Source organism: Crassostrea angulata, chromosome 6, assembly GCF_025612915.1.
Source record: "Crassostrea angulata isolate pt1a10 chromosome 6, ASM2561291v2, whole genome shotgun sequence".
NCBI lineage: Eukaryota > Metazoa > Mollusca > Bivalvia > Ostreida > Ostreidae > Magallana > Magallana angulata.
The window spans coordinates 10,839,938-10,853,002 of NC_069116.1; the positions used below are offsets into that span (position 1 = coordinate 10,839,938).

Genomic DNA, 13,065 nt, shown 5'->3' on the forward strand with positions numbered 1-13,065 from the left:
CCGAGATAAACAGAGACCGACGAGCGTTTGATTGAACAGGACAAGCGTTCAATCTTGCCTGGATCAATACAATTTGTCAAAAATATTTCGATTACTGATACTACTTGCCATGGACAATCATATATCCTTGATTTTGAATAAATGATAATCGATAAAATCAACTCCCGTCAGTACTTCAGTACTTTGATTGTACAGTACCCGCAACGTTATTTTTAAGGTCTTCCGTTTCCAACGGAAGACATTGTACTGATTCTGCTGAAATTTTTTTATTATTATTTTTCTTCTTCTTTTTCTTCTAGACGTTTCTTTAAACTGTAATATCTCGCTTGTTTGTCATTAGATTTTATTCAAAATTCTAGGGTTTATTGAAAATGACGATAGCTCACTATAGCACAAAATATTGTGAAATTGCTACATCTGGTTTTGAGTTATTCCCCTTTAAATATTTTTTTAGTGGGTCTCGTGTACCTGCAAATGCTCCGAGTTGATCCGTAGCAAGTAGTTTTACTTTACAAATCTTTAATGTAGACATCTTGAACGTTGTCCTCCTATATGAGAGACGCAACTCTCGTGTATTAGATAACTGCTGACTGCTACGCGTAGGTAGTCCAGCCGCGACCATGGGGACCGATTTTCTCGGCCGCGGGCGAGGGAGAGTTTCGTTAACTTGGCCAAATTGCCGCGAGTACTGGTCAACACGTATTACTTTTACCCTCATATTATGCAATAAACGAACACAACTAGAGGTACTGTGAGCAAGCTCACAATTTATACCCCCCCCCCCCCTAAGAAAAAAAATCATAACGCGTGTATTTTTGCTATTATAGAAAATATTGGATGAATCTATTTCACTGTCCATTTTGTATAAATAACAACTGCTTTATTTTTGAAAACTAATAATTTTTAGCTTCTAATATTTCCATTAATACAAGACATGACACAGACAGAATTGAGCTTTTTGAAACAATGACCTTGAACTTTCTCAATTGACCTTAGGTCAAGGTCATGACACACCCTTTAATCATAAGCAATCTTTATGTGAAGTAAGAACTTCCAATGTTTCCCCATAAGAAAGATATGGACCGGACACGAATTTTGCATTTTTTCTGCCAGTGACATTGACCTTGCCCGAATGACCTTGGGTCAAGGTCATGACACACCCTTAGGTCATGAGCAATCTTTGTGTGAAGTAAGATCTTCCAATGTTTCACCATAAGAAAGATATGGACCGGACACAAATTATGCACTTTTTCTGCCAGTGACCTTGACCTTGCCCGAATGACCTTGGGTCAAGGTCATGACACACCCTTAGGTCATAAGTAATCTTTGTGTGAAGTAAGAACTTCCAAGTTTTCTCCATAAGAAAGATATGCACCGGACACGAATTTCGCACTTTTTCTGCCAGTGACCTTGACCTTGCCCGAATGACCTTGGGTCAAGGTCATGACACACCCTTAGGTCATAAGCAATCTTTGTGTGAAGTAAGAATTTCCAAGTTTTCTCCATAAGAAAGATATGGACCGGACACGATTGCACAGACAGACGGACAGACAGACAGACAGACAGACGGACGGAAGGACAAGGTGATTCCTATATACCCCCCCCCCCCCCCAAACTTTGTTTGCGGGGGTATAAAAACAGTTTTATGAGATCAGTAAAGTCACAAACAACTTTTTTGCAGCGAAGCCCATATCAAAAAATTAACCGTTTTAAAGTTATGAAGCAAAGACTTTTTAGGGATCTAGACCCCTCATTTTAGGGGTTAGCCCCTTTTTATGGTATCAAATGAAAGCTCTTAATATTCTGCACAACTTTTGTTCTATATGTGTCTAGAAAAAATTTACAACTCAAAAGTTATTAAGCAAAGATATAAGCAAAATTTAACATTTTTTGAAACATAAATTTTGATGAATTTTTTTTAGAAGTATACGTTAATCAAACATGTAAAACTATAAGTTTATTTAGCCGCGAATTCAAGAATTGTTTTATTTGATTACACAAAAGTTAATGGACTAAACGATTGGGTGTCAATTAAGAAATCGTTAAGTTAATTAATAAAAGATATGCCATTCTCAATCTAAAGCAATATCAGACATAGATCAATTGTGGGTTTAAAGTTTAAAATAAAGAACTACTATTTGATAGAATATAAACATTATACTGCAAACTTTTCAAATCTTCCTGGGTTCAGAGCTGTGCGTGTCTGAGCGTTGTACCTTTACCACCCCTGCGAATGTGTTCGGAATGTTTTCTTTATCGTTGTTAAGTATGTAATAAATCCAGAGGTGCTCGAATGAAAGTTCACGAGATTTCACCAAGATTTGTTCCTGTGAAATTTCGAGCGGAAGTATAAGTGTTCGGATAATATTCTCAAAATACGTAAGTACTGGTCGGTTTTCATATCATATCCTACTTTGATTTATGTTAAAACATTGTTGTAATGACATTTATTATCCGAAATACATAAACAAAGTACATAAAACAATGATACGTCGACAGGCGCACACAGCAGCGAGTCCCCGACAAGGTTAGGCGCACACAGCAGCCCCAGACCGCACACAGCAGATCAAAGTACAATAAAGTAGTTTTAGTGCTTACACACAGGAATGAAGTCTTCGTCTTCTATGCAGAAACTGATAACGTCACTCACACACATACGCATAAGGGGCACAACACGGGAAACATACAGGGGATCAGTACAGGTTACATAATAACATTCAGTCCGTACTACATTCCTCCCTTTTCCATAGAATAAGTCCTATCCCAGAACTGAAATAAAGACAAATAATGCGGCAATTTACCGCATCACAAAGAATTAACAAAAGATAACATATAACTGCCTAAATGCGATACAGGCATTTCAAATTATGAAGAGTCTGCGCCAGAACATCAGACAACGCGACTCCCTTTAGCTCGGCAATTCTTCTTGCAACTGGGAAGAGGGCCCATGGTGTGTAAATGTTCATACGAGAGGTTGGTGTCAGGTATGGAGCATCCGACTCAAAGAGTACATTAGAAATAGGAATAGCACAAAGGACATCTGCTGCCCCAAAAAGTCTTAAGAGGTTAGAGGTGAACCCAAATTTGACATTAGGTAATCTGTGCATCCAGGTCATGGCCTCTACTGCATTCGCAGTGAAACAGTGTCTATGGATCCTAAGGTCAGTAAAGTGCAAGTCTTCCAAAATGGAAAGAAATTCCTTTGCGGCACATCCCGTGTTGGGGTCCCGGCAATGAACTACTAATGTGAGATCCATCTCCTTAGCTATAGGTAGAACCTTTCTTAGAAATGCCCGCTGGTGAGCTAGTTTCTCCCTCTTACAGGCCTTTGAACTGCGACATCTAGGGTTGCACCGGCAAGAGTAGGTAAAATCCAACCCAACCTCTCCTAGTCCTACACAACCTGGCTCACGCAGAAGTTCATGCAATCGCACTGTTGAATATTCCATGCTTGTGACATGCGGATGAATGCCGAAGGTGAGGTAGATCCGTGGGTCGTTTGCTTGCTCCCGGAAACACTCCCAATGATCAGGAAAGACATAATTGGCAATTGCTACATCCAACTGAAATTCACGTTCCCCATACGTGGCCTCCAAGACGTCAAAATCGCTGATCGAAGTTCTGGATAAGAGAATGTCTAGGTGAAAATGAGAATCCCCAAAGCGCAACCCAACCTGGCTAAACATATCCGAAGGAATCACTGGAGTTATACTATCCCCAGAATAGGTTAGCTCCTGCATGGTGGATATGACATCTCTTTGTCCAGCAGGCAAGAAAAGCTGCAATAGGTTACTGATGATTCTCCAATGGACAAGCGATGCCACAGACATAGGTGGGTGAATTGAAAAGCACCGAGATTTGGTGATACCATTACAATCCTCAAACAGGGCAAGCAACTCCCTCTCACCGTCAGTGAAGTCGGATGTAGTCTGGGTTGTATCCTCGACATAGAGACTCTGTTCTTTGACAAAACCCAGTAGGCTATCAAAAGTGTCTAATCCTAAGTGGTAGCATATGCGATGCAGAAGACCGTTTATGAGGTGAACCCAACGACGTCTACCAGACCCTCCAAAAAGGACACCCTCTGGATGGCTCACAGTGTTGCTGTGTTTTGCTCGCAAAAACCAATGCCTCCCCTCTTGAACCCCACATTTCCAGCAAGCCGTCAAGGCTCCAAAGTACCAAGGTAGGTGTGCTCGCAGAACATGAGGTTTAACAGCTGTTGTTCGGGCGGTGCACAATGGACACTTCCTCCCAGATAGCTTCTAAGGCTTGGGCATACATAGCGTTGGCTTGGTATCTTCTTCCATATCCTCTTCATAATCTGGCACAAATGATGCCTCCTCCATGAAATCAGACATACTTAATTCCTGTGAATAGTAGAATATGTATGTGTATATAAGAGAACATTGACAATAATCGTAACAGTGTTAGTAAATAACCTCAGTAAGTATGAAGACCATGCCTGCACAATAAAAATAAAACAAAGTAATAAGAGTTCCGGTTAGAAGTAATCCTTCAGATGGGCAGGCTTTATAATCTTCCTGCCTGCCCTAGTGGTGACTGTCGATTCTTGATCACAAGTGTCCCCAACATTGTTAGCCACTGTGTCGTGAATGACGGTTGTGTCGTCCGACTTCTCGAAATCTCCGCCGCTGCCTGAGTCGTCTGGATCCTCCTTAGCAACATCAATTGTGTGGTCATCGCAGGTCCTTTAAGAGAGGCTCTCATCCCCTGAAAAGAAGGTGTTCCGTAGACGTCTCATCCACAATGGTAATTCCCTGTCATTGCACATCTTTAATTTGTCATGATGCAGTGTAAACTGTCTCTCCTTCTGCTCCATGATTGTGTACAAAGGAGGACCACAGGAGATAACTAGGTACGGGCCTTTCCAAGGTGACTGCAACTTGCGACTTTGGCCCACCGTTGTTGCTTTTTTAAGCCTATACACAAGGTCTCCCTCTGAGTATGCCTTCTCATTGAGTTTCATATCATATAGCCGTTTTTGTCTCCTTTGAACACTGTCAAGTTGTTTCCTAGCAAATGAATGGGCTTCCGCCAAAACCTTGTCTACATGTCTCACCCACTCATCTGGCTCATAGTCAGCCAAAGTAAGGCTTGCCATTCCAGTGACAATATCGACTGGTAAAACAACTTCACGCCCAAGCATTAACCTGTTGGGTGTGTACCCTGTTGAACGATTTTCAGTTGCGTGAAGAGCCATTATCAAAAGTGGCAAGTCAACATCCCAGTTCCTCACCCTGCCCTCTATTTAACAACGAATCAACTGTAGGAGGACTCTATTATAACGCTATTATAACGCTCCACTTGCCCGTTCGAAGATGGGAGATACGGTGTTGTTCTCGTCCTAGTTATCTGAAGGGCACTGCACATGGCCTTGAACAAATCCCCATCAAAGTTGCGACCTTGGTCTGTATGAACAGAAAGTGGACATCCAAATGTCACGATGAAATGGAGAAGAAATTCCTTGGCAATTTAAGAGTGCATTCTGGTTTGGCAATGCTGCACACTCTATCCACTTCGTGAATTGGTCTATCATAACAAGGACATAACATTTCATGTTCACTTGGTGTAAATGGGCCTAAAATATCTAGGTACACACGCTCCATTGGAGATCCTGCAAGATGACGCTGGAGCGGAGCCTTGGGCTTGACAGACGACTTTTTATTCTTGTTGCACACGGAACATGATTGAACATACTTCCGACAGTCTTGGGACATTCGGTACCACATGTAATGCTGCTTGGCTTGCTGTAGTGTTTTATCTTGTACCAGATGTGCAGATGACTTCATGTCATGACTACAGTGCAAGACCTCTTGCTGCATGGCCTTTGGGACCAACAGGCAAAGTCTTCGTTGCGAATCATTCAGCCAGGCATGAAATATTAGTCCATCCCTTACTATCAATTGATTCTTGCACATCCAGTATGACCTTGAGGCTGGGCTACTCAATAAAAGATCATGTGATGAAGGTGGTTCCTCTAGCCAACACTGAGCGATCAACATCCCCATGCTGCAATTTAGACGATTCCTCCCTTGGTCTTGTTTCTGCCCAATTAATTTCACAATTGAGATCACCTGTTGGTATAGCTTTATCTGCAATCAGTATTGCAGCAACATCGCCTGGGGGCTCAGGAGTTTTGATGGCAAGTGGTACTACATTGTCAACATCCTCTGAAAATCTCTCCCACTGTTGACATGCTCTGGAGCAATAACTGCATCCTCCGCAAGGAAGGGATTTTAAATGAGCACCTGCATGGTAACAATCACACGGCTCTAGTTTATCCGGTATACGTGACAGGCCATCTGCACTGGAATGCCTATTGCCGCTACGATGGACAATTTGCATGTCGAATTGAGAAAGTTCTTCTAACCATCGAGATAGTTGTCCTTCGATATGTCGGAATCTAAACAACCACACTAACACTACTGGCTCTAAAAACCCCTGTCCGTATAAAAATCTCCTGTCATCCTCTGTACATCCCCTGTGTGCCACTGTACAGAGCCCCTGTATACCCTGTCATCCCCAGTGCGCCCCTGTGCACAACCCCTGTGTGCCACTGTAAGCCCCTGTCACCCCATGTACGCCCCTGTTATCCCCTGTAAGCCACTTTCTGCCCCTGTGCATGCCCCTGACATCCCCTGTACGGTCTTTAACTGCTCGCTAAGTAAATAAATAGCTTTTAATTAATTCGGATTTTTTAAAATTTATATATAGCATTCATATTTTAGACGGTGCTTGTTTTTCTTTGCATTTCATAGAGGGCAATATTATTACAAGCGTGAATAATTTTGACTCAACATTGACACAAATCAAGATATACTTGTATACCGATAAACCGCTTATTTTATTACATGCATTTAAAGAAATGACCATGTTCTGTAATTTGTAAAAATAAAATAGAAAGAAAAAAAAAGAAAGAAAAATAAGTGGAGGAGTGCGTGAAATCTGCAATGTTCTGTGCCATGTAACCTGACTGAGATAAAGCACAGAATACAGAACATGATCAGCACATGCAGATAACCACACACCGATCGAAATGATGAAATGATCACCTTTATTTTTACTGTTTTGATCAGTGAAATGACGCATAGAATTAAACAGCCTTTATGAAGTTCATGTAAATCGCTGATAATTGCTGTCAGTATTGTTTCTTTATATATCACGAGAGAGAGAGAGAGAGGAGAGAGAGAGAGAGAGAGAGAGAGAGAGAGAGAGAGAGAGAGAGAGATTTTGGTCGGAAGGGGGGGGGGGTTAGACCGGTCCATTGACACTTTTAATTTCTATCAGTGTGCATTTTCCAGTTTAGTTATTTATATGCATTATTGTATAGAATTGTCCTCATGCATATAGAGCTATAATACGGTCAATGAATGATTTAATGCATGACCGTATACAAATGCCGGTAACGGTGTAACATATATACACACATGCTTTATATTAAAGAGACAGTACGGCGCATCTTATTGAAAAACCGACTTGAAAAAAATTTATGATCGGGTTCGGTATTTTTGTACTGCTCATGAATGTATAAACTTTCAGAAAATTACAAAGTTCTCCATGCAATAAATCTAATTATTTCATTAAAATTAATAATTACGTATTACCTATCACATAAATAAATCGCAACGTGTTCGGGGTTCAGCCTTCTATACTATTACGCATGCGTATTTACTGTAAACAAAACACATGCAGGGCTCGCGAAGAATCTCCTGGACAGGTTTGTTGATAAAATATGTCTTTTCTACTTCTCATAGGTAATACCTGTTCAAAGTTTTTAAAATAACCACAATTATTATTTTGTAAGCATGTATTTTTCGTGTTTATCATTGGAGTTGCTACAACCTAAATTTATTTTTATAAATGAGGCCCCTTGAGGGGTTATTTGACATATCTATGTCTATTCATTTTTAAATGAGCCTAAATTGGTAAATCATTTACAAATTATCGAGTAAGTAAGGATGTGTTTCATTTAGAGAATCGCTTTAACCTCGTTTTCCATGATGACCGTAGTGGAACGAAGATCTTTTAGTTTTCAGGACGTGTCAATTAACTTCAATCAAAGTCCACGTGGTAGAAATAAACGATATAAGATTATTCCGGTTTGTACGACCTTTGAATTTCCGGAAGCTCATAATTACGTTAATTAAGTATGTAAAAGGGATTTTCATGTATTTCAACTATTACAATAAACGTTATTTCTTATTTCCTAACTATACAATAGGTGAATCTGAAGTTATTCACACATGTGTTTTCAGCTGTACTGTCTCTTTAAACAATGTTCCGGGTTTCGGATTAGAAAAATGTACATTTATTTAAATTTGATTTGAACAATGAAAAATATAAAAGAGCAATATTATGATACAGTTTTAATTCAATACACCGTGCCAAATAATGTTCTGAATCTAAAGTTCTTTAATCTTTTCATATTTGAAATTCTCAGAACTGAAAAATCGAAATTTTTTTAATTTCTTGTTTCTTCACTTGACTGACTGGGAGAAAAGTAATAAGGGGTGTTTAAACAACTTATTGCATTATTGTGTAGCAATACCGAGCATCCAGACCTGCGGACATGTGTGTACATACAAGTACACGTGTGTCTGTCACCTCATTGTTCCCAATCTCGCTATACCGTGCACTTCAAATTGTCAAGAAGGGCTGTATACAGTATATATAGCTATTATATAATCACTGACTGACCATTCAGATCTAAGGAAGTGTGTGTATATATACATGTACACGTCTGTCTTTCATCTCTTTTCCCCTATCTCGCTACCGTACACTGCAAATTGTCAAGAAGGGCTGTGTACAGTAGCTATTATATAATCACTGACAGAGTGAAAAAAAATATCAACATCCTCTCCTTTGAAAATTGTAGCATCAATTAGCTAGTTGTTAATCATGTGTCTTCAAGTTTTTTGATCAATTTATCTGGTGTAGAATAAAACATTGATGAATTAAAAATCAATTTGACAGGTCTAAGTTAATCTAAATAATTATAGACAAATGGTTATGAAAATTTATTAGGATTGCATGTTTACTTATTAGGAAATTAATTCCCGGGTAAACTATTAGTAATTTTTAATCAATGCAAACTCTCTCTCTCTCTCTCTCTCTCTCTCTCATTTTTAAATTCCTCAATATCTTTATAAACTACTACATGTATAGAATACACATTTACATGTTCTGACCTTGGCGGCAGATTTCTGTTCACTGCCAATTAATTAGCTTTCACTTTGCAGTAAAAAGAGATATGAAAATTATATTTTAGAAATTAATGAAAATGATTATGAGAATAAATCATCAGTTTAAAGTCAATTCAAGAGTCCAAAAAGCCGATCAGACACAAAGATAACAAACATAATAAAATAATTTCTTAAGCTTATATAATTATTTCTTAAACTTTTATAAGCTATTCATGCTTTATTTTGCTATTCAAGGAAAATTAATAAAGGTATAACTAAGAACTTGGTTAAAAAAAGAAGAAAGGTGTACTTTATCGTTACATGGCTGATTATAAATTCTACATCCTGACTGATTTATTGGTTTTAGTGTGCACCTATATGTTTAGATATATACAAAATTAAAAACCCATGTGCCGCGCTTGATCATTTAGTTTGTATTGCAATGTTTATTACCAAGAATCATATGGTTCATAGGTTTAAGATATTCATAAGTAAAGTGAACAATAAATAAATAAATAAACCACTCTATGTCGAACTTTTTATGTCTGTTTTTAAAACATAAGGGAGTGGAGATGTTCCCGAGCTCTAGGGGACTACATGCCCTAAGGGCTTTCACACCTTATATCAAAAATAATCCCGCCCGCACCTGAGGTTTACCACACGGTGAATCTCAAGTCTTTGATTGTTAGCATGATTATCTAAGTATCAATAAATTATCAACTAAAACATGTTATTTTAAAATTATGATAACAGTGTGTCTTGTGATTCGGCGCTGCTAAGTGCAAATATTGACTTATAGCTCAAAATACAACATATGTGATTTCAAAAGTTGAATTAAGAAAATAATATTGAAAAAAACCCAGTCAAAAGCCGTACAGGGGATGCTAGGGGCATGCACAGGGGTATACAGTGGCTTTCAGGGTATGACAGGGGCTCACAGTGGCACACAGGGGATGTGTACAGGGGCGCACAGGGAATGACAGGGTATACAGGGGCTCTGTACAGTGGCACTCAGGGGTTGTACAGGGGACGACAGTGAAAACACAGGGGGTGACTGGGGAAGACAGGGGATTTTCATACGGACAGGGGTTTTTAGAGCCAGTAGTGTAAGCTGTTATGATCGGTCCAGATAGTGAAACGTCGTCCCAAAAGACGGCGACAAAACTTCACAACGGCCAAGAGTTCCTTGCGTGTGGTGCAGTATTTGCGTTGTGCTGGTAATAGGACATGGCTAGCATATGCAATAGTACGCTCCTTCCCTTCTTGTAACTGCATTAGTTCAGCACCTATTGTTGAGTCCGATGCATCAGTGTCTAAGATGAACTCGTCTGTGCGAGTTGGGTATGCAAGACATTGTGCTGATGACAAGTCTCTCTTTAAGCAATCAAATGCTGTCTGATGATCTGGGGTTCACTGAAATTGCTTAGCTTTAGAACCTGTTAGCTCATACAAACACTTTGAAATCCCTGCATAGCCCTGTACATGCTCCCGATGGTAATTAGCATACCAAATGAATGATTCAACTTCCCTTTTATCTGTAGGAACTGGCCACGACTTAACAGCATCCAGCTTGGCTATTGAAATGCTCACCCCATCTCGACTGATTTTCTTGCCCAGGAACTCGCATTCTGTCTGAAACAAGAAACATTTTCTGGGCTTGAGTTTCAGGTTATATCGTTGGGAGCGTTCCAGCACCTCGTCAAGATTCCTTAAATGCTCCTCGAATGACAGACCCAAGACATTAACATCATCCAGATATGCAATAACATCCTTCTAGGTCAGCCCCCGCAACACTAACTGTATGACACTCTGGAACGTGGCAGGCGCATTACAAAGGCCAAACCCCATGCGAACATGCTCAAATAATCCAAACCTGGTAATGAATGCTGTCTTTTTTCGATCAGCTTGGTCAATTCCAACTTGGTAATATCTGAACTCCATGTCCAGCGTACTGAAATATATTGAGCCTGACAGTGTAGAGAGGCAATCTTCTATGTTTGGGAGGGGGTAGGAGTCCTTGACTGTCTTTTGGTTTAGCTGGCGGTAGTCAATGCACCATCTGACTGACCTGTCCTTCTTCCGTACTAACACAGGTGCAGATGACCACTCCGAAGTTGAGGGCTGTATAACGTTGGCATCTAACATCTTTTTTTAAGTGAGCCTCTTCTTCCTTCTCAAATTCAAAGGGAGTTCGACGCATGTTTTGTCGCACTGGAGAAGCAGATCCTGTGTTAATCTGATGCTTTATCTCAGAAAAACACCCCAAATCCAAGTCATGTTAAGCAAAGACATCTTTGTATCTCATAAGAAGTGTCTTTACCTTTGCCGACTCCTCTGCGTTCAAATTTTCACAAGCCCTCACATACAATTCGCATAAGTTAGTTGGCAAATCCGGATTCTCTAGATCTGGCGTGGTCGCATTGTAAACAGGTACAGTACTCCTTAGGTCAAAGTGTCCTACTGTTTCTAATTCTTCGCCCAGGTCTACTGCATTGCCAATGTGCTTTCCAGGCTTTATAACAATGGTACCGTCTGTAGGATTCATAATGTTGACTGCGGCCACATTGCCTGGATCAATAACGGTCGCTGCCATGACAAATTTTTTATTTGTCTTCAAAGGTTCAAGGACAACATGCATGCCCTTATTGATACTGGGCCCATCTAGAGCAACATTTGCACAAATGGCTGTATTTGGAGGGATAACTGTCCTTTTCTGCACAAAAATTTTTCTAATGTCAATGTTGTTGCCATCCTAAGTCCTCTTTACAATTCCTGTAATGGTGCAGCTGCCCAACTGTAAGGTGTTATCCTTGAGGTCCATAATGCACTTGTGCTGTAGTAGGAAGTCTTATCCAAGCAAGATACTGTCTGCTATATCTGCTGCATACAAGTCAGCAAAGTAGGTTTTGCCTAAGCAGATGGGAAAATCTCTTATCATGTAACCAGGTATTCTTTCATTGGGTATAACCCCCCTAAGGTATATGAACTGGGTGTCATCAACACGAAGTCCTAATTCTCTGGCAAGTGAAAGGTTTATTACAGACACTTGTGCAGCAGTATCTACAACAGCAGAAACTCTTTTAGACTTTATATGGAGAGAAATCGCCAAGCTAGCAACGGTAATCTCCTTCACTACTACTTCCTTTACATCCATGTCGTTAGATGAGTTAAGTGTGTTACCGAGCTCATCAACAGAGACAAAAGATGCATCCAGAGTGTCCTCTAAGTCTTCATGACAAGTTTCATAATTCTCATCTAATCTCTCGTCCATCAGTAATGTATAGCCACAACCTACTGATTGGACTGAGTGTTGGCCGACGCGCTCAGTCCATTCAAGTTTAAATCCTTCCTGCTGGGGCTTAGGCTTCTCCCTCGACCTTTACCTTGGGGGCAATCCTTTTGTAAGTGGCCATATCCCTTGCATAGATAACACCTACGCCTTTGAGGACTTGATGGTGGTGTAGGAGATCTGGATCTGGGTTGATCCCTTTGTTCCATTAGCCCTACGAGTTTAGTGATTAGGCCCTCAACTTCTCAGAAGAGTCTCGTTTTGATTCTTGAAGGGTGCGGATAGACGCCTCATCTGTCGTTGGCCCAACATACTCATCTTGGAAACTGACACGGCGAGTATGATAATTAGCTCTCGAGCCAAACAGTGCCTTACGATTGTTCACAGCAGACTTGACATACTTCTGTGCCTTGTAGATACTTTTGGGGTTCATTTCCATTGCTAGATGGGCAGCCTCCTTGTCTTTACATCCCCTCAGGAATGCTTCCACGGCCATTTGGTCAACAGTACTGTCATTAGCTTCTGGGAGCCCCTCCATTGCTAGGAAATGCACCCTTTGTGAAAACTCCT

The 13,065-nt window shown here is 40.3% G+C and overlaps 1 pseudogene; it reads right to left on the bottom strand.

Moving 5' to 3' along the window:
* Positions 1–2,537: 2,537 nt before the first annotated feature.
* On the bottom strand, positions 2,538–3,967 carry LOC128186739 (putative deoxyribonuclease TATDN2; annotated as a pseudogene).
* Between the last annotated feature and the right edge of the window lie 9,098 nt (positions 3,968–13,065).